Source organism: Podarcis pityusensis (assembly GCF_964106645.2).
Source record: "Podarcis pityusensis genome assembly, chromosome: 3".
Lineage (NCBI taxonomy): Eukaryota > Metazoa > Chordata > Lepidosauria > Squamata > Lacertidae > Podarcis > Podarcis pityusensis.
The window spans coordinates 33,964,392-33,987,204 of record NC_138026.1 but is presented as its reverse complement, the minus strand read 5'-3'; the positions used below and the strand labels follow the sequence as shown (position 1 = coordinate 33,987,204).

Sequence of the window (22,813 nt, the reverse complement as noted above, 5' to 3'; positions counted from 1 at the left end):
CAGTGCCCATGAACTTTGGGGGGCCCCTGGCACCCTCAAATATTTTATGGGGGGGGGCTGAAGACCCCTCGGCCCCTAGGAGTTGGCTCCTATGGACAGAAGAATGCTGTGGAAAGTGTGAGATTAACACTGGCTTTAATACAAAGTTATCTAACCTCCCCACAATCAAAGCGGAATGACTGCTTATTAAATAGCCAACATTGTAATCTTCTTGCAAACAAATCAGGATGATGCTCACTGGATGACCTCATCTGGAGATACTCCAGGTTAGCTATCTTAATTTCAACAGCTGTATTTAAATAGAACATGTAGTTTCCATTGACAGTGACAGCACCACTGAGAGTTCTGATACAGGTGACACAGTTATTGCTAGAAATACACGTACATTTTCCAGACCATCGTTAGAGTCTCAATTGGAATTGGAGAAGCCACTGTTCACTGTAGGTCGCTATTCTCCCAAAGAGGAGACGGTCAGTAAGGAAGACCTGCGCCTGATACACAGATCAGAGAAAGCTACGAAGGGTAAACCACCCAACAGTTATGCTCAGGAATTTGCCAACACAAGCTGTTGCAGAAGTGTAACTTCTGCATTAAGTTTTCTGCAGACAAATCAAGATGAGTGTGTGTGTGTGTGTGTGTGTGTGTGTGTTTTTAAGTCCATTAACAGTCCACTTGTAACTTCCAGAAAAAGAGCAATGAGTAGTGCCCAGAGCTTCCTGTCTAGAAGCACCCAAAGTTTGAAAAACAACACGTTATATAAGCCTGCAAAATCAGTTTGGCTGGAGACCAAAGCGGGACACACACAAAAATGAGCATATGTACTGTCTGTAATGATGTTTCAGAGATACTCTCTCTCTAGGTCTCTGAAAAGCTATCGCCTGTTCACAGCTCCAGCATTTGCAGAATCAGGTTTTCATCTTGATGACAACTACGGTTCTGCCAGAGATTCAGCGAAGTGAAATAAGTAGAGGAGGGAAAGTCTCCTTTCATGATGTCTACAGCATTCTGAGATTTTGAAATGAACTAGTGATATCTCACTGACATAAGCTTTCGAAATGACTGGGCAAGAGATTTAGCTTGGGGGCTGCAGCTACGTTATATGTGAATAAGGTACATGCAGTTTGCAAGGTAACTCTGGGCCATATGTTCTTTGTTTTTCTGTTTTAACCAGGAAAAAAACATCTGGACTTGCCTTATTTGGAAAAGGATAATATCCTGGGGTGTCATTTAAAAGCATCTGTACTTGACACCAAAGAATTATGAACTGAAACACAGTGCAGAGTAATGATAATTGATTCTGTATTATGTTCTTACAGGGAATCGATAGCCCCCACCACAGAGATGTTAATTTCCTTCGAAATGGCTTGATTTCACCCCCTTAAAAATTATTATCAGTTCTTGCAGCAGGCAATTCACTGTAATAAATTACTTGTCCTGTACATTTTTCAACACCAGGAACAAAATCATTTCCACCTGTTATTATTTATAAACTAGTGGAATGCCTGTCAAGGAGAACTGGAGCGAAGTGTATGTTCTAAGGGCTTCTGTGATTGTGGTGGAGAGGAGTGGGTCTCTTACTGATGCTGCAAATACAGAACAGGCAGCAGAAGAGAGTCATTTTAAACTGAGCATATATTCTCACCAACTTTTGTATAGTAAGATAGGGCAGGCATGTCCAAAGTCCTTTTCGGGGGCCTAATCTGACTCGCCGGTCAGTTTAATCTGGCCCCTGTGGCAGTTCATTTCCTGGGGTAAAATCCCTGCAAAGCTCAACTACTTCAATCCTAAAAAAAAGCTTAACAATTTCAATCCCAAAAAGGTAAACAGCTGTGTTCGGTACTCACGTCTGTTCACTTCATCAAATCTGGCCCTCTTTGAAAAAAGTTTGGGCACCCCTGAGATAGGGCATTGGCGCATCCACCTCCACCATAAGCAGCCAAATGAGGTCAGAGCAAAGTCAACAGGCACAATGCTGGCTGGCTAATGGGAAGGGGAATAGAAAACTGGCATCTGTAGGGGAAATGGAATGCAGTGGGTTGAACTCTAAACTAGCAGTGGCTTGTCTGGTGGGGCAGAGTAATAATAATAGGAATAATTTGTTTGTTTGTTTATATGCTGCCCATCCAATTGGCTTGCTCAAGCCACCACTCTGGGAGGCTTCCAACAAATTTAAAAATCAAGCACAGTAAAACATCAAACATTAAAAACTTCCATATACAGGGTTGCCCTCTTCTAAAAGTCAGATACAGTGGTACCTCTGGTTGCGAACGGGATCTGTTCCGGAGGCCTGTTCGCAACATGAAAAGAGCGCAACCTGAAGGGCCCTATCTGCGCAAGTGCACAGTGCGATTTGGCGTTTGTGCGCATGTGTGAAGCACAATTTAGCGCTTGTGCACATGCATGAGCAGCAAAACCTGGAAGTAACCCTTTCCGATACTTCCGGGTCACCGCGGGATGCAACCTGAAAAAACGTAACATGAAGCAAACGTAACATGAGGTATGACTGTAGTTATTTATTTCCTTGACATCTGATGGGAGGGCATCCCACAGGGTGGGCATGACCACTGAGAAAATCCTCTGCCTGGTTCCTTGTAACCTCACTTCTTGCAGTGAGGGAACTGCCAGAAGGCCCTTGTAGCTGGATCTCAGTCTCTGGGCTGAACGATGTGGATGGAGACACTCCTTCAGGTATACAGGGCCAAATTTAGGGCTTTAAAGGTCAGCACCAACACTTTGAATTGTGGGTCACAATCAAAGCCTCCTGGCAGCAGCATCACTGCTGCTTGCCAGCAGGGAGAGGGACAACGTGGTGGTGAGTTGAAGATGCACTGGTGGAGCCAATTTGGGGCTCCCAGTGATGCACTCATGTAGCCCAGACCTCTGTGTCTCCTCACCCCTCCCTCTCCCAGTAAGCAGCAATGACGTTGCTGTTGGGAGGCTATTGCTTTGGCTTCAGCCTATCAGGGGATTAAAACGCTAAGGACTGAGAACCCAAACAGTCAATAAGTACTAAGTATGTCTGACGAGTGATATGGGGGCAGGGGAACAAGAAAATCACATGGGAGGGGGAATAGAATGGAATATTCAGAGGAGGGCATGGTCAATTGATTGTACAAGTGGAGAGAAGGTCTCTAAACTACAACATTTTGTTGCAGGTCCCACTCGTAAAAACAGAATTGCTAAGTCAAAGGCTTCTGGTACTACACGGAAATGCTTATTGTTCAATTATGCACGTTTACATTGCAGTGACATTTCATGTAACTCAAAGCTTTCATTCAGTGTTGATGTTTAATCTGGGGGCAGTTAACATTCTGTCACACAACAGAGGAAAATGTTAGTGAAAGGTTTTAAAGGCAGTGTTATATTATGTAGTCAAATGGGTTTAGAAAACAGCCCTGCACGGTTCCTATCTCCATGTTGTGACAGCATTAGTCTTTGCACCTCTGGTGGAAAACAAGTAAATGAAGAAACACATGGTAGATTCTTCCAGTAATGGATGCTGACAGCTCTACTAAATTACACATGTAGCTTGATTCATTGGAACACGGTGAGGTCACAAACCCTTCCCACCCTGAAAAAACAAAAGAGAGTTGTGAAAAATTGACTGCCGCTCTTTGTCATCGAAAGGAGCGACTGTTTACTTGTTGAAGTGCACTGGCCAACTGAGGGAGGTATGTACAAAACTGGTGAGAAATGCTGCCTACAAAAATGAGAAAAATGAAATCATGGCTCAGCTACTTTGTACTCTCAGCATTGCAGTAACTGGAGAATGTGCTGCAATATGTATAGTAAGAAGAGAGGCAGGAATGAGCAGTGGGCAGAGCATTGGCATCGTATATCTGAGCCCTCTTCAGCTATGAACATCACTAGGTGGCATTAGGGCCACTTGCTTTCAGCTTAATGGTCAAAGAATGTGTTAAATTAAATTAATATGTCATATTATATTAAATATTTAGCATTTTCTGAATAGCAGCCACTCAGGCCAAGGCCATGGAGCATGGTGAGGGTTTTAAAATACTTTGCCCTGTGCCACAGTCCCCCCACTACCCACAAAAAACTGTTCCCTTCCCACTGCTATTTCTTATGAGAGGGAAACAGCTATTGGTGACCATTATGAATGGAGTAGGGATCTGTTCTAAATGGATTTGTGCACAAAATTTAGTGGTTCTGACTCAGTTATGCTTTGCCTGCATCTGGCCATCTCTTGAATTGCATACCTGCTAATGTCTGAGTTGCTTGTGCAAAATCACATAGCGGGGAAAAAGATGGCACATATAATTTGTATGAAACCCACCACGCAAAAGATTAGGTGAAGTCAAAATGGCACCTGCATCCAAAAATCAATGAATACCCCCATCCCCACCCCCACCTCAAGAATCTTTGTGTCCAGTTGGGTGAAAATACCTCAAGAGCAGGTCAAATCTATGTCAAAAACCATGCAAATTGATGTTTTGGCCCACCATCTTGATCCAAAATGGTGCCTGGCAACCAAATGTCAGCATAGACTCCCATCCCCACCTCAGGAATCTTTGTGCAGAGTTAGGTGACACTATCTTGAGAGGCAGTTGAACCTATGCCAAAAAAGCAGGCCAAGTCACCCCGAAGACACAGTTTGGTCCACCATCCTGATTCAAAATGGTGGCCAGCATCCAAACTTCAATGAAGAGTGCCATCCCGACCCTGGGAACTCTCATGTCAGGTCTGACAATGATATCTCAAGACATGTGCGAATGGAAAGACAACAGACAGACAAATAACTTTCCAAAATATGTAGTGGATACAGGCCCATCCTGACAAGCTGTAGTGATGTGAAGATTCAAGGTGTATGGATTAAATATATAAAGTATCAGCATACATTTATTAGAACCAACTGAAATGTCACAAAGTCAGGAGAAAGCTTTCATGTTCTCCAAAAATCTTCATCAGGTAAGTTTTTAACACCCACCCCAAAAGGGGAAAAGTAGTAGTTGCTGCTGATGTTTTACCCCCCCCCCCCAAAAAAACCCTCACCTTCTGTTCTAAACATGGTGCAAAGGTAGAATCATGCTGTCATGCAAACATAACTAGAATAGCCACACCAGATTGGTTTAAGGCCGTGTTAAGGGCTATTTGGACCAACTGCTACAAAATCCAGTAGTTACTTGGCCCTGTAAAAAGACAGAGAGATATTCCTATAGAAAAGATGGGAACTTTGCTGGCTGGGGCTGATGTGAGTTTTAGTCCAATACCATTTGGAGGGCATTATGTTGGCTATTCCTGTTGTAAGCTATGCTGGAACTGATCAGCATGGAAGTGGCAAACAAGCAAGAAAAAGTCTCTGTGGGGAGAAGGGGAGAAGGGAGGAAGATATATGCCAAAGAAAAAGGAACAGATGCTGCATTTGAACAGAAACCTGGCAGGCCAAATCCTGGCATAGAGGTAACGTCAAGAGACGAGGCTCTGGTGAGCATCCCTGCTGATGCCAGGCCAAGGAACGCCTGCAAACAAACCTTCCTTCATCTTAGAAAGCCTTTCTGAACCCTCCCACTCTTTTCACAGTCTCACTTGTTGTTATGACAGCGAATTGGGGAGCAGGAGTTTGATTGCTGGGATTTTAACAGTTCCAGGCTTGCATTATTTATGGGTTTGAGAGTCGGGTTACCATGTGGGTGGTGTTAACATTAGCGGCCTATCAACATATTAATAAATACGAAGCGTAATTATACAAACTGTACAGAAAATGTGTCTTCACGCCAAGGAAAAGTACAAAAAATAACGAGGCGTACATGCAGCAATTGTGGCGGGGGGTGGGGAGAGTGAAGCAAGCAGTTTATAAACTGATTGGCTTTTGGTTTCTGGTTGAGTGGGAAATATATGGTGTTTTGAGCTTCATATCTCATGGGCTAGCTTACATGGTTCAGTAGTCACTTCCAAGGTCGCAAAGTTCCACCTGATTTACTAAATGTTACTTACTTGAGATGCTGGTAGTGCATGCTGCATGCTTATTTATGTCTTCATAAGTATACAGTTATAGCCATCCGTTCCCCAATACATGTCTGAAGTAACAGAGAGAAATTAAAAACATCACTCATGCAGTATCCAAAGTGGCCATTTTGGTCACTGAGGAAACGGCTTTCATTTAGAATGCCAGAGAGAAATGCAGGGATCAGCAGAAGGCAGAAACAGAATGGTGAGTGTCTTGTTGGTACAAAAGGGGAGCCCTGAATTATTGTTTTTACATCTCCACAGTATGTAAGAAGATCAATATGGCATTCTCCACAGCCTTCTTTCCAAGGCAATTTAGAAATCTTATGAATTTAGGGTCTTTTTATAAGCCCGCGTCCTGATCCACTAAGATTTGTGGCAAGCTCTGGGAAGGCATTTGTGCCGATGGGGGCTCCAACAAAAACTGCCTCAATTTTATTCGGTGCTGAGAAGTAAAGGATGCAGCAGGCTTTATAGAAATAAAACCTCCTCCTTGGGTGTGGGTTCTGTGTGAGCATTATGCACCCTGCGGCCTTTGGATCAGGGCTCTAGAGCATTGTGTCTCTGTTCCAATCCTTTCTTCTGAATGGTCACTTATTTAGATATTTTATTCATTCCCTCTCAAAGGTAACATTTAAAATCAACCGCCCCAAAGGTACACTGGACAAAAATGCTTCCTATTGCTTTAACCAAAATTGACACCAAAAGCTCATTCAAAGAAGAATGGCTTAGGCCTTAGGATATTTTGGAGCCATGCTAAGGTTCGGCTTTCAGCTAACTCCAAAAAAACTCCCAGAAATTACTGACCCACAGGCCTGATTAAGCCCAGCATGGGTCCCAATTTGGTCCACTAGGCTGTTTTTATAAAATGAAACATGTCCACTTGCCCTGATGTCTTATGTGATGTCAGGTGAGCAGCAGATAAGGACATGCCTGCAAAGGAATAAACAGGAGCATAAAGGATGTGCTCAATTATTCCCTTGCAAACAGAGCTTGCTGAGCAGCAGATTTGCCCTGAAAGTAAGCCCTGCTGGAAGAGGCTGCCCTAAGCAATTCCCTGCTGAAAGCACCCCAGTACAGCTGAAGGGTTTTGCTGACAGTGCCAGTAAGCTGATAGGTCAGCAAGCCCTGCTTTGCCCATTTGGGGGCACAGTTGGATTCCATCTCTGCCTGCAAGCTAACTTCAAAGAAGCTCAATGTAACTGCTGATCAGTTGCTCCAGTGAGTCCTTCTGAATTTTGACCAATGGGTGGGGGACACCCACCTGTCAATCACCTGATGGCATTATTCCCTTTTTCAGAGGAAGGCATTCCACAGCTGTAGAGCAGTCGCTGCGGGTGACTTTCTCTTTATGGTTATGTCATGGGAACTTCAAGCACAGAAAAACAATGTTCTTGGTGGATGTTAAGGGGTTTGCGAAATAAGGGGTCAGGCCCCCACTAAGATATGGAGAACAGCAGGATCGCACTACTACTTGCTGCAATCACAACTACTTGAGGTTAACTCATGCAATCCAGGCCACACCAGAGAGCTGATACCCTGCATAATATTAATGGTTTACTCAAAAGTAAAAAACAAAACAAAACACAACCCTGGACACGGTGGCGTAGCGTGGGTTGCTGGCACCCAGCGCAGACAAGCTGCTGATGTCACTGGAGCACCACCTCAATGGAGCCAAGCAGGGCCACACTGTGCCTTCCCCCTGCCCATGCAAGGGGGAGCCCAGCCAGCTGATGCAGCCTTTGGCAGGTGAATCTCCCCGATGCCTGCAGAGAGGAGCGTCGGGCTGTGCAGCACTGGGGTGACCCCTTGCCTGCTTCCCTCCAGCTGTGCCTACTCACTATGGGCATAGGCTGCTCTGCCACCTGCACTGGGGCAGGGATCCACACAGAAGCCAGCATCTATGTGGGGGCACCTGGTTGTGCCCCCTCAGAATTTTGCGTGCAGGGCTATGGTCCCCCTCGCCCCCCACACTATGCCATTGCCTGTACAAAAAGCTAGAACATAAATAAATAAAGGAGACACATTTACCAGATATTTAAGAGGGTTTTCAAAAATCATGTACTGAAAAAGAAGTATGGCAGTGCCAGTATGTTTGTGTCACTTGCTGGTTTGGGCATGTTTGTTAAATTCTGTGGACATGGTTTTAAATCTGTATATGCCAAAAGAAACCTGATCCATGCAGCCTGAAATAAACACACTCTGAAGCAAGGAAGACAGATACTGAGATTTGGTAGCTTGGCCCCTCACATTTACATTGCTGGAGCAGACTGGGACATAAAGCCTTCTTAATCTCATGTGGAAAGACGTGCATATTCTGTACAGGATACTTTACAATGCAAGGCTAGTATTGTGAAATCCTACCCTGCGCATTAAATCCACGAATTACAATGTTCATTATTGGGATCATTCTCACTGTGCTCAGCGTTTGGCTTAGTAGTGTACTCTGAATGTGGCAGTGGTGGAAGGATAAAAACAGCCCATATGCTGACGTTTATACTTCTGTATCATATAAACCAGTTCAGTGGAGCTGACCAAAGAAGCAGGATTTCTTCAGGTGCAAAATTATCCAATAAATCAGAGGCTTCATGTGGAGATGTGCTAAGCATCCCTAATCATCCCCACTGAGGTCATTGGGAGGAGAAGGTCCTCAGAAGTCTGAGCCCAAAGAAGATTAGCAGGTATTTGGAAAATGGGGGGGAGAAACGGCTGGTGGTCACACTAAAGCGTGGGTGGCTAGCCTGTGGCCTTGCAGATGCTGCACCCCAGCTCCCATCAATCAGCAAGGGAAACTGAGACACCTGCCTCTTCCAGCGTACAATATCAGGCCTTCTGGAGAATGCTTGTAATATTCCAGTGTGTACTATTGGACCCAATGAATGGATGCAGTATTATCGCTCAATCATGGACAGGATGATGAGGTCAACCAAATAACAGAATCGTTGGAAAACCTACCAGACTGGCCTCCAATATCTATACCTGAAGTCAAGAACCTTATTTCACAGTTTAAAAATAATAAAGCACCAGGCATTGACTATTTGTCCCCAGAACTGTTGAAATCTAACATTGACTGGTGGGCCTCCCTGCTGGCGGTAATATTCTCATTTATTGATTCATCTGGGTTATTTCCTGAAGTTTGGGCCACGGCAGTAGTCAGCCCTATACAGTCATACCTTGAAGTCGAACGGAATCCGTTCTTGTTATGTACTAAGCTTGGATCCTAGAACAATAGGCAAGTAGGATCCTAGAATGCAACAACTGAGATTGGCTTGCAGGAAAATACCAATCAGGCTCCAGGAGGAAGTTAATCAGCCTATTAGGCTGGTAGGATTGTAGAATGCAACAACTGATTGGCCTGCAGGAAAAGACCAATCAGGCTCCAGGAGGCAAGCAGAATCAGCCAATCAGACGGGTCTCATTATATAAATAATGCATATAAAAGTCTGAGGTTTGGGGGGCAATTCAATCACTGTTTTACAAGCTGCAATAAAGAGCATGAAATCACTATAGGACTCTGAGTATATTTCAGTTCCAGAAGTCCATTCGGCTTCCAAAACGTGTGGAAACCAAGGTGCGCCTTTGGCTGCAGGAAGCTCCTGCAGCCATTCATAAGCTGCAGAACCTGTGTCAGACATTCGGGTTCCAAAGAATGTTCTCAAACCGGAGCACTCACTTCTGGGTTTGTGGTATCCGAGAGCCAAAACCTTCGACTTGCAAGGCGTTCGACTTCGGAGGTACAACTGTATTCAAAAAGGGCCTTACATTTGATCTGGCTAGTTATAGACCAATTAGTTTGCTACCTATAATTAGTAAATTATATGCAAAGCAGGATTTAGACAAAGCAGATAAACTAGAGACCATTGCTTTGTACTAGCCCATTTTATAGATACGTATGTTAAGAAATGTGACAGCAGTCACGAAATTAAAAGATGCCTGCTCCTTGGGAGAAAGGCGATGGCAAACCTAGACAGCATCTTAAAAAGCAGAGACATCACCTTGCCAACAAAGGTCCGTATAGTTAAAACCATGGTTTTCCCAGTAGTGATGTATGGAAGTGAGAGCTGGACCATAAAGAAGGCTAATCGCCGAAGAATTGATGCTTTGAATTATGGTGCTGGAGGAGACTCTTGAGAGTCCCATGGACTGCAAGAAGATCAAATGTATCCATCCTTAAGGAAATCAGCCCTGAGTGCTCACTGGAAGGACAGATCGTGAAGCTGAGGCTCCAATACTTTGGCCACCTCATGAGAAGAGAAGACTCCCTGGAAAGGACCCTGATGTTGGGAAAGATGGAGGGCACAAGGAGAAGGAGACGACAGAGGACGAGATGGTTGGACAGTGTTCTCGAAGCTACAAACATGAGTCTGACCAAACTGCGGGAGGCAGTGGAAGACAGAAGTGCCTGGCGTGCTCTGGTCCATGGGGTCACGAAGAGTCGGACACGACTAAACGACTAAATAACAACAACAACAATGTTACGAAATCAGGTGGTGTGCTATAGGGAGTAAAGCAAGGTTGTATCCTAACTCCTGCACTGTTTAATTTTTATATAAATTATATTGTCCAGAGTTTAACCTCCCCAGAGTATCATGCCCCTAAATTGGCCACAAAAGCCATCTGTATATTATTATACACAGATGATGCGGTACTTCTATCTCAAACGAAAGTGGGTCTAAAAAGATTGATTAGGGCATTCTCAGGATACTGCCAAAGAGAACAACTGTCTGTGAATTACAAGAAAACTAAAGTCATGGTGTTTTCAAGAAACTATAAGCCCATAGATGGTGTATGGAATCAGTTGATCAAACAAGTTAAAGTCTTTAAATACCTCGGCCTTATTTTTCAGTCAGCAGGGTCATGGGGAGCACATCAGAAATATGCAAAGGAAAATGCGTCTCAAAGCTCCAGAATTCTGATGTGCTTTTTCCATACAAAATGGGGCAATCACATACCATCAGCACTTGAAGTGTTTAAAGCTAAACTCCTAGCACAGAAGCTGCTCAGTCTAAGTTTCTAAGGCAATTTTTTTCTGTTCCATCCTGTGTTCCAAATGCTTCATTGCACTTGGAGACTAATCTCCCCTCTGTTGAATTACACATTTGGTGTAGGACATTTAATTATTGGCTTCGGCTAAATTTAAACGCCACCAGTCCACTACCCTTAGTATTGCAAGATTGTCATGAGTGCGCTTGAACTAAAATTGTCAACCAAAGCTTTACTTTTCTGGTTTATCACCACAACAGTTATTAACACTGGGCTTCAGTAAAGCAAATAATTTAATTAGACAACACCTACACGATATCGAGTGACATATTAATTTGGCCATGATAAGGAATTTTTTTCCATGGTATGATTATTTCCCACCTAGTCATTTTGACATGTTGGCACCCTATTTGCAAAATTTAACAATTCCAAAATACAGACGCGCTTTCACTTATGCAAGATTAAATTTATTGCCTTCAGCTGTAGGTTCAATTTTAAAAAAAATCCGCTGGAAAAACGGTTATGTCCATGTAGAGATGGCAGTATTGAGTTAATAGCTCATGTGCTTCTAGCTTGCACTCTTTATAAAGATTTGAGGAGTGAGGTTATTACCCCTCTACAACTATCCATACCAGGTCACTCAACCATTTGTACTGTGTCCTTTCTCCTAGCAGCTCAAGATAATCAGGTGACAGCAAAAACTGCAAAAATATTTAGCGGGGCAATTAGAATAAGATCTATTATTTGATTATTGATGTGAACCTCCAGAATGTATTTTGCATAGTTAAATTTTTACCTCTGTCTTCAGCACATTGTATTTTATTTTATTGCTATGGATAGTGGCTGATTCAAATAAAGATTCTTCTGATTCTAAAGCTGAGAGCTATAGTCCAATCAACATCTGGAGGGCCACAGCTTCCCAACTGTAAAGCAAGGCAAACGGCTTTAGAAAAGAGCTTGTGTTCATGAGACACAGCAGTAAAAGTACTTTGAAAAAAAGCCTGGCAAGAGCATACCAACAGGCAGCAGACTCTTTCTAATGAGTCTCAGCTGCAGAACGAAACCATATCTGAAATATGCATGGTGGTTCAGTCTGTGGAAAACACAGTTACAGCATCTCACACAACTAAGCTCTTCCTGTGCCAGGCAATACAGGTGGGATCTTTTAATCTTCATCATGTGGTGGTGGTTGTGGTATGAACACCACAAATAATATATGGAAGAAAAGGGAAGAGCCCTCTAGTTTCACTAAAACACATGCATTTCCCCCAACTCCAAACAAACAAACAAACCACAATCAAGTTTGGCAACTTGGTTGTTTAAATATATACATATATACCCAGATACTTGGTCTGGGAAAGGTCTGTCCCATGAGAGCTTACTGGACTATGGCAGGTTTTTCTGGGCTCTACCATTTCCAAAAGCTTTGCCCAACATTGTGGGCTATGCCAGACATGAACAAAAGCTTCATCTGCTACGATGGCATGGCAGTATCATCCTCTGTTGATATGCATTTAACCTATGACACCAAAAGAATTCTCTGGACCTGTAACTGATGCTGCCAGATTCAGGATGGTCCAGGTTCCAGTCTGCAAGTGGAACAGCTAATCAGTCACCAGATTTCACTCTGAATGCCTTTTGGCAACAAACCCTTTTGTTGCTCCCCGCACTTCACTGGTCTGCATTCTTATTTTCTTTCACCGGGAGCTTTTTCTCCATAGAGCTTACAAAATGAAGCAAGCTTTGAATTTCATCCCTATTCAGGAAACTGAATACTTTATGGAATGAGTGTCTCCAAGAGAGACAAAATGAGATTTTTACTCCACACAACAAGCTTGTACCAATTTGCTCCTGAAAAGTATTTTCCAACCAAGGAATCAAACATTAAAATTAAACAGTGCATTAAAAAAAAAAAACCACCCCATCAACAACCCCACTATTCTGCTGCCTGAATTCCAGTAGGGTTAATCAAAACAATTCTTGCATCTAGCTGTTCTGTGCACTTTTCTTCCAGCAAGCCTTTAAAACTGCATTCCTCCTTGCTAACCATTGTAGAGGACACTTTTTTCTTTCTTTTTTTTAAAAAAACCACAATGCGGCTTGAATCCTTTCTTTGTTCCATTTTATGAGAGTGAGGCTTTGGCAAGGTTCCTCAGTGCTGACACTGCCTTCAGGTGCTTCAGAAATTGAATCTGTGTTCAGCATGATGCCTCAAAGGAGGTTACAACAGCAACAATGGATAACATCCAGACAAATACACAGAATGTCAAGATAATTTTCATCTGTTGTAACTGGGGGAATTGACAACCAAGATTGGCACTAGACAGCATTTGCTCTCGGGAGGGTTGTTTGGACTGCTATGTAATACAGTGGGCAACAATGGAAGCAGGGGATGGGGCAAGATTCCACTGCCGTATCATTTGTACTGGCTTTGAAGGCAGTGTAATGAAGCACAATGGGATTGTTTCTGCTCTCACAAGTCCTAAAATAGTGCCTCTCATAATAATCTCTCACACAACTGGGAAGAGGAGCACCGCTTTTCTTTCTAACAATTGTTCGTGTGGTTTTCAAGCACGGGTGATTCTTGTTACTCTACAAAGAACTTGGTGAAAGTAGGGGAGTTGGAGAAATCTGATGGAAACAGAAACAGGAGTGGATATTGTTCATCTATTCATTCCATGTCTAGAACAGAAATCAACAATTCATTTGCTGCTGCTGTTTTCAGTCAGGCTGCAGAGGAACGGAAACAGCACTGCATGCAAGAAATATGAGGCAGAATGGAAATGAATGCCTGCTTACACCCCCAATTGAAAGTAAATGGAGAAGCTGTGGTTCCTGAAGCAAAGGCATAAGATGTTCATGCCTTTCGAAGGAACTCCAAAGGACATAAGCAATCAGCTCCTTAGCAAGTGTTGGCAATCGTGTTTAAGTGAGAGTTTTTTCAATAACTGGCTTTTGGACATTTATCAGATGTGGCAGCAGTGTTGATCAGAAGTGGCACTTCTTCCATTATCACTTCCAGTTTTCATGTCAAAGGGAAAGAGGAATATATCTCCTGCTCCAAACCCTGCATTTATTCTGCACAAGGGAGAGCACACCACTTGCCAAGGGGCTATATGTGTGACCCCCTTTGCATGAGTCTCGGGGATGATGCAGGAAGAATAATTTATCAGTGTTATTTCTGTTTCTTCTTCTTATGCATCAGTGTTTCTTCAGTTGCTGTAGTCTTCCCCCACCCGCCCACCCACACCCTCAGGAATGAAGACACAATATAGTTATGGGAGATTAAGGAATAATTGTTTTAGTAACAGCAAATCAGATAAAAGCCAACACTGTGGTACAGGCAGTGCAACTGGGGCTGGTAGGTGCAAGTTGTCCACTGGTCCCTACCAAAGGCAAAGCTACCTCACTCAGGGTGCAGACAAGCCAACTAGCTTAACCATGTTCTTGTTTCTGAAGAGGAGCTGAGGGGGCATCATGGACTCCATCCCCACTGGTTGGTGTTCAGTGAGGTATGCCCAATGGAAACCAAAGATCACCCCCTTGCAACTTCAACTTGAGCCAGCCAGCAATGGCATGGCCATCCCTCACCTTTTAGGAGCCTCAATATGTTTGCCATTAAATTTAGCATCCCTATTATTTCCTGTCCATCCTTCCCACAAGCCATGACCATTGCCAATCAGCCAAATAATGGAGTCTACAATACAGACAGAAGTATAAAATGTCTATTAGACAGGAAAGAGTTTGTGGCTTTGATTCTTCTCTCTTTTTTTGAGGGGGGAGGAGGGATTAAAAACTATTATTGTCATTTTCCTTGGGTGTGGAGCCCTACTGGATCAGATTCTTCTGAGCAGAAACATTTATAGAGAATCAAACCACAGAGGTGACTCATAGTTCACCATGCAGCTTACACCTTGCAGGACATGATTTGTTCTCATCTTAATATATTTTCCTATTTTTATAAATTAAATTTCCTCCAATTCTAACTCACCATTAGGTTTGAAATCTAGACTATATATTACTTGCACCCTTGGAGATTTTGCTGAACTGATTCTGATTGTATGCATCTCAGATTCTTCAGCCATTTTAATCAAAAGTGTTTGCTTACAATGTTTCAAGTGCACTTTCTGATTTACCCACAAAAAAAGATTATGCATTAACTGAGAAATAAGGTTATCCAGTATTTATGCCCACTGTAAATGTATCACAGAAGCATCCAATTAGCCACTGTAGGCAGCTAGCATAATAATGCAATTTAATGTTTGGCATTTCTAAAGCTCCCTTTTTTTCCTCATGGTACATTATAGGTTCTTTATTCCGAAGCCCTTTCTTCACTCAAATCACATTTATAAATAACTGCTGCAACACTCGCAGTTGGGCATTGGTAATGTTTGAGATAACTTTTTTAAAAAATGGTAATTGTGAGAATATTGTCTTTTCAGATGCAGGCAACAAAAGCTAGATTTAATTTCTGCCATCTTCCCTTCCAAAGTTTCACTTTGTTGTACAATTTTTCATCACAGCCTTTACATCATGCAAGAGGTTTGTTCCTTCTTCTAATTCATTTTTAACGTGCTGTCTCTTCCAGTTTTGGACATTTGCCTCACCTCCCTCCCCCCCATTTTATTTCTCTTCATTTTGAACCCTGCTACTCAACCAGACAAAATCAGTTCATTTCCCAACACACCTTGATTGAATTCACAGGCCTGAATGTTTAAAGTACTTATACATCGCCTGCTTTATTTGGAAAAAAAGTACGCAAGGCAACTTCCAATAAGGATAAAACAATAAAGATATGAAACATTAAAACCCAATGAAATACAAAACAGAAAATCAATAAAACATCAGGAATACATGGTGTAAAGCAACAATATATACCTAACAGAAAAGCAAAGCAATCTAGATCCATGTCACTGTTCATTAAAGCATAGACCAGGTGGAAAAAACCCAGACATACCTTGGGATATTAAATTTCATCAGGGAAAAAGGCAAAGGTAGAAATAAATATATAACAATACTAAACTAATAATCCAAAGATTAACAGAGTTGGTACCGGGCAAGCATCTCTGAAGTGGTTGTTCCTAACTACCACAGGGTAACTACCACAGAAACAGTTCTGTCTCCTGTCACCAGCCTTCTTAACGGCCAAAGCTGTGGGCACCCAGAGAAGGATCTCTGAAGATTATCTGAATGACAATATAGGAGCAAGCAGTTCTATAGGTGTCTACATCCCAAGCTATAAAAGGGCTCTAATGACCACAAACTCCAGCTTGAATAGTACACAGGAACCCAACAGAGGTGCTGGCAAGATACATTCTGCATAACTAGTTACAGCGTTCAGCCCAGACATCTCTCTCTCTGCTGTCCTGGGCTCCTTCAGAGGAAGGTGCTGGGAATAAATTTGACAAATAGGCAAGTTCAGCTAAGGATGTAATAGGGATGCACCACTTAATGTGGAAGTACCACTTAATGTGGAAGAATAATAACTCCTCCCTGCTTTGGAATTTGCCTATGGGTGTGCTCCCCCAAGTTACTTTTTAAAGTGTGTATTTTTTTTAAAAGTGTACAGAAATTGCTGGTCCTACTTTTTGGCAAGAAAGGAATATTAAATTGTTCTGGGATTTTCAGCAGTGCCCCTTGGATAGACTTTATTATAATATAATTTCAGGCATGTGACTCATGTGCTGAAGCAGGTTTTTTTATTCCAAAATTGCAGTGTGTAAAGTATCATGAAGAAGCAATATGTACCCTGGGAAGCATGCTCACTAGGGATTTTCCCTGGGCTTTGGTGCAGCTTGTGTATAGATAGCTTGATAGCTGAAGGTGCTTTCTTATTAAAGGCTTTTTAATGGCTAGTGGCAACAGTACTGGAATTTAAGGCAACTGTTCCGTTATTTTACAAGTGGGATTTTGCAGCTGGCTGTGGTGCTATGGGTTAAACCACAGAGTTTAGGACTTGCTGATCAGAAGGTCAGTGGTTTGAATCCCCATGATGGCGTGAGCTCCTGTTGCTCAGTCCCTGCTCCTGCCAACCTAGCAGTTCAAAAGCACATCAGAGTGCAAGTAGATAAATAGGTACCGCTCCAGCGGGAAGTAAACGGCGTTTCTGTGTGTTGCTCTGGTTCGCCAGAAGCGGCTTAGTCATGCTGGCCACATAACCCGGAAGCTGTACGCCGGCTCCCTCGGCCAATAAAGGAAGATGAGCGCCACAACCCCAGTCAGTCACGACTAGACCTAATGGTCAGGGGTCCCTTTACCTTTACCTTTAGCATGAAATATGGTCTTGGTGTGTGGGCTTGACTGCTGTTCCATTTGGGAAACTGATTCTGCTCCCACCTTACTTCTCTTCAGGGTGTATATCTGATAAATGAACAGATATTAGGGGGTGTGCAATGGCTCTTTCTGTGGGGGCTAAATAACAAGGTGAATAAAAAAAAATAGATGCAGATACAGGTGCAGAAACGAGGTGAATCTTAGGGCCCATGAAGATACTCAAAGGTAAAACTAAACACCTTAAGTGTGCAATATTTTCTCCACAAAAGAAAAGTGCCCTGCAATGCTTGCCCATGGGATTTCTTACTGTTCAGGCAAGTGAGGAGCAGAAAACAATACATTTGCCAGCTGTCCATAGGCTGCAATAGCTGGAGGGAGACAGTAAGTGGAGATGCTGGACTGAGGAGAGTATTTTGGGACCAGTCTGCCTAAAGAGCCGTAATGCACATGCTACAACTCGTGCGGAAGGAGCTTAGTCTCAGGGAAAGCCAGCAGGGTGATTTCTGTTTAACAAGTATACCACCCATACCCTTATCTTCCCTGTGTAAGGCATGAGCTTTTTGTAAGCTTTTTGTAAGCTTTTTGTAAGCGGGACCTGACATCTTTCCGCAGGGCCTGCCCCAGGCCTTTGGTCAGGGCACAGCCTGACCCCCTCCTCTGGCAATCTGCACAGAATTTTGCTTAATGGTTGCCCACCAATTTGATTTTAATTAAGTTTTATAATGAAATGTTTTTAGAATGTTGGATTATTTTGATTGTTGTTAGCCGCCCTGAGCCCAGCCTCGGCTGGGGAGGGCGGGATATAAATAAAATTTATTATTATTATTATTATTATTATTATTAAGCTCTTGCCACAGTATTTCTTACAACTTTAGACAACACAGACAGCTCCAGTGCTGAAGAAAATGTAGCTAAAGAAAGCAGCCTGTTTTCAGACCTGGTTTTTTGTTTTTGTTTTGGCAAGGATATCAAAAGATTGGAACAAAGGGAATATAGGGCTTTCCTTTGAACTGTCTCAGGACAATGAATATAATGGCTTTTCTTTTGAAATCAATGTTTTTGATTTTCCGCTTCTCGTTCCGTTTAAAAAGATCACATTCTTTTAATTCTCAAAAACCAATTGCCAGGTGATATTTTTCTGCATCACTGCTACTTACAAATAACTATTTTATTTTTCCATTAGCAGAAAGTTTCAGGTTAAGTTGGAAAATGCCAGTAAATTCTCCAAACCAAAGTCATCCCATCAGCTGTTGAGTGTATATGTTTGAACCCAGCTGGATTTATTACTGCTGAATTGGCTGCACAAAGATTTTAAACGGGCTTTAGTGAGGATATGATGCACGCCCACATATAAATGCATATGTTAGTGAACATAACATAAAAGCATGCATTATATTAGGGGAAATTACTTTACAAAATGTACATATTAGGCAAAATTGCATATTGAAATTTATAGGAGATTAAAAATAATAATCCTCAGAGTGATGTAGAAATACGGAGAATTGAATTTATTTAAATTAGAAAAAGGAGATAAACTGAAACTGAAATTGACATATTTGCCTACCCCATCTAGAAGAAACTTTAAGCACCTATTCCATTCTTATACTTACTCCATGCTGAACTCCATTCGCAGTAAAACTTTGACAGTATCATTTCACATCTAGTTTTGTGTCATCCTGGCTAGTGCATAGCAATTTATCAGATAACCTGTTTTCTCGCAGGCCGACCATGCAGTCCTTAAGGCCATGAAGTTCTTCCCTCCCACCAATCTGGCAATAAACATTCAGTGTTAAACTCAAATTGGCCCAAGGCAAAACTATTTAATGGATCACGGAAATCAATGGAGTTTTCACCCGAATTAAAATTGGCCCTCAGAGTAAAATCTGCATGGTATTATGGACTAGACTAAACTAGATTATTAGTGCCATGGCTGCCACAGTGTCAATCAACCTCTTGGAAATATTAACTTTTTATTTCAAAATCAGGGAAGAGGATTTAATGGAATTTTCACAGTACATTCTAATATTGTACAGCAGCTGGAAACTTCATTCAATGTTAGTGCAGTTTTTACTACTCTCCATTTATGCAACTGTAGCCACAAATTTGTTTTACTTTGGCTGATGACACCCCCAACTTATGTTCTCAAAAATGCAATTTGCTACTAAAAGACAAAATTAACAATAGCTACATGGATTGGTCATATTTAGATGTGGCATGCCTCCAGTTATCAAATGTTGGAAGCAACATCCAGGGGTGATTTCTTCTTCTTCCCCGACGTGACCATTAATCCTTTTTAACAGCATCATAAATAAAACAATATGAACCACTGCAAAATTTAAAACAGCTAAAAAGCTGTGGGTCTTTGGACCACAATTGTTGTTGTAATTCCCAATGTATATGATTGCATGCTTCATTAAAATAAGACTGTGTATACACCATACATTTAAAGCACATTTCCTCCTCCAAAGGATCCTGGTTTACCCCGCACAGAGCTCCACTTTCTAGCACCCTTAACTACAGTACCCAGGTTTCATTGGGGGGAAATGTGCTTTAAATGTACAGTGTGTATTCAGCCCTTTATTAACATGTGGGGCAAATGCACATTACGAATGGCATTCCTGCTGTGCCCCACCACCCATTATCACCTTTATGCCACAGTAGTGAGCCTTATAAGGGCAACTAGTTGGCCACTGGGAAAGCCAGATTAAATGGGCCTTTGGTCTGTTCCAGCAATGCAATGTTGCACTCCTACTAAACTTCCCACTTTTACTTTTCTTAACCTGTTGGGACAGCTACTATTTCCATCACCCTCCCTTTTTGCTTTTTTCCAGACGTGCCACTGTAGATGCAGATATGTCAAGAGCTGGGTTAAATGACTTGACTTGTGTCAAGAGAGGGCTTGTTTCATTTCCTAGATGTCAGGACAAATGGTGTCTAAAAAATGGACTCTCTGCCTACAATGCTACTCCAATGGCTGCATAAGAAAAAAATTACACCTGAGGGCAAGACCTTGGCATTCTTTAACACAGCTCCTGATCTGAAATCTAGACGAGAGAGCTATTTGCCAAAATTACTCTCTTGAAGTGGAAGATAAGTACTACGCCCTTTGGTCAAGACAAAATTGTTAAACCATTACATGGAGGTTTAAAATCTCCATCATACCAAATAATGAGCAACTGGGTGTGTTTTAAGACTGTGAATTCATGCAAAACAGTATTAAACCCGAGCTAAGATTTGCAACAGTTGCATATGATTTGGCTATATAGCATTTTATGCAGATGGTTTGTCGGTTGAGCAATGTTTGCTGGTGATGCTATATATGATTGCTTTTAGCAACAAACTGCAAATTAACACTAATAATAAGCTCACATAATCTTGGTCAGTAGCAGCAGCTGGGTCTATTATTATTTATCACCTGACAAAAGGAATCAAAGGTAGAACTGCACATTCAAGGCCAGACCTGGTGCTGAGCCCTGCTATTTACCATTCTTGTCAGCTAGAAGCCCCAAAACAAGGCATGATGACAGTAGCTTTCTCCCGTGATTGTTCCCTAAAGATGTATGCTGCCTTTGAGCCTTGAGTTAGGCTATAGCTACCATGACCAGTAGCTGCTATCATCCTCCATGAATTTGCCTAGCACTGTTTAAAAGCCTTCTAAGCTTGTGACTGTGACACTCAGCTGTGCTTCTGTGGCTTGCTGGGAAGTAGATGGAGAGCAGCAGTGAGGTTAGGTCAGTGCAGATGTGGTGCCCTTGCCAGTGTTTGCACTGTGCCTCCCTTGCCCATGCTGTCGCCTTGCCCCTCCCTGCTACCTTCCAGTAACCACCAGTGATGCAACTGACTGCAGGTCAGGTGAGCACCACCATGCCATCTGCTACTGTTTGGAGGGCTTGTGAGGAATGACAATAAGTAGCAAGAGATTCAGACCCTATCACCCTGTCGGGAGTCTGATGGTATCCACTCAGGCTGCGAGTTAGCAGAGGCATTTTCTGATTTATTTATTTTTTACAGTAGGTGAGTGTTCCATGTTTAAGGGATCAGCAGCATTTCATAAACAGAGTCCCCCCTTTTTTTGTTTTAGAAATCAGCAACTGGATGCCAAATCTGCTGTACTAACACCCCAACCGATATGTTATCTGGGCACCAAGTTATTAATCCAGAGACAGAAGAGGGCTTGGGTGAATTGGCCTATGTGGTAATACAATTTGGCCACATGCTATTTGAGCGACAGAGAGCTAACTCATGTTCATCATTGCCTGCAGGCCCTTTCTGAAAGTGGAGTTATAGTAAAGCTACCTGCCACTCAAGGTTCTATATAAAAGCTTATTGTACAGTAGCACCTTATTAAATACTGTACCTAGATTCATAATGAGCTCATTTTTCTCTCACACAGATATATTATTAAGGGCTAAAAAGGACCATGGCTTTCATTTTCCTTCTTCTTGGACTAGAATTTGTTGTCGAGACAAATTCCTTACTAGTTTAAATCTACCGTTTGCCTCACTGGATAGGCTACTAACCATTGCTTTGATGTACTCTTTGGTTATCTTACATCTGGCACTGAAGTTTAAGTGGCTGGACTTCCCTGGTGTTTGTGAGCATGCATACATACACTATTTCTAAGCTGCCTATCCATAGTTAAAACCATGCTCAAGGTGGCTTACAACATGTAATATATATATATATCTGAACAATTTCCACATAAATCAGAATAAAATCTAGTGTTATTTTTCTAGAAAAACAGGTGCTGGAACTCACCACAACAATGGTGCCCACCAGAGAGGTGTTGGAACGGAATCTAAAATAAAAATACAACAACAACAACAATAATAATATATCAAGTACAGCAACAACAAAATGCCTTAAACAACACCTCAGGCCAAGAGTCTGTTCAGCAGCCTCAGCTTCTGTAGTTGGGTCAGTCAGGGCCCCCACTCTCCCAGGCCAGGTGGAAAAAGGCAGATCTTTCATGTACTCCAGCCTGTCATAACTGGAGTCCACTATTTTTTTCAGGGTTTCAAGATCCCCCCAAGTCTCTCTACAAAATATTTTCATTAGAAACTTGCTTAGAAGTGTGTCCCAAATCTATCAGCATTAGTAGAATCTTATTTTCCTCACATACAAGAGCTTGTCCCAATAGATAGCTCGTTTTTCTAAAATATAGTTCACCCTGAAAATGAATAAAATACAATGCCTCATTTTCTTTCAATCTGTTTATATTTCTTCTATTAGTCTCCCTCCCCTTCCCCCCCCAAAAAAATTACAATTCAGAGCCTCACCAGCATTGGATACAGTTCTATAGCTCTTTTCATGCGTTTTTGTTGTTTAAAATTAATCCTTCTTTGCTTCTAATAAGAGAAATAGCTAACAAAGGGCACTTTCAGCAAATTTATGAAAGGAATGCTAATGTTCACTTCAGTTGCCAGAAATGTCTTCAGCTCTTCTCTGAGTCCCAACACTGCATCATGCAGTTTCATGCTTGCTGTTTCTGTCCTTTCTCTAGGGTCTGTCTGAATTTTGGCATCAAAGATGGATGCTGCACAGAGTCACGGGGTCAGATTTTTTGTCTCTTCAAACAGTAGCAGTCCCCAAG

At 42.2% G+C, this 22,813-nt stretch overlaps 1 protein-coding gene across 1 annotated transcript in view; it reads right to left on the bottom strand.

Moving 5' to 3' along the window:
* Positions 1–22,586, bottom strand: part of LOC308472828 (uncharacterized protein) — a 126,024-nt gene extending 103,438 nt beyond the window's left edge. The window contains exons 1-2 of the transcript XR_013983740.1: positions 22,500–22,586; positions 21,979–22,018 (exon numbers count right to left, since the gene is read on the bottom strand). The gene's annotated coding sequence lies outside the window, so the exon portion shown is untranslated. The remainder of the gene's footprint in view (positions 1–21,978; positions 22,019–22,499) is intronic.
* Between the last annotated feature and the right edge of the window lie 227 nt (positions 22,587–22,813).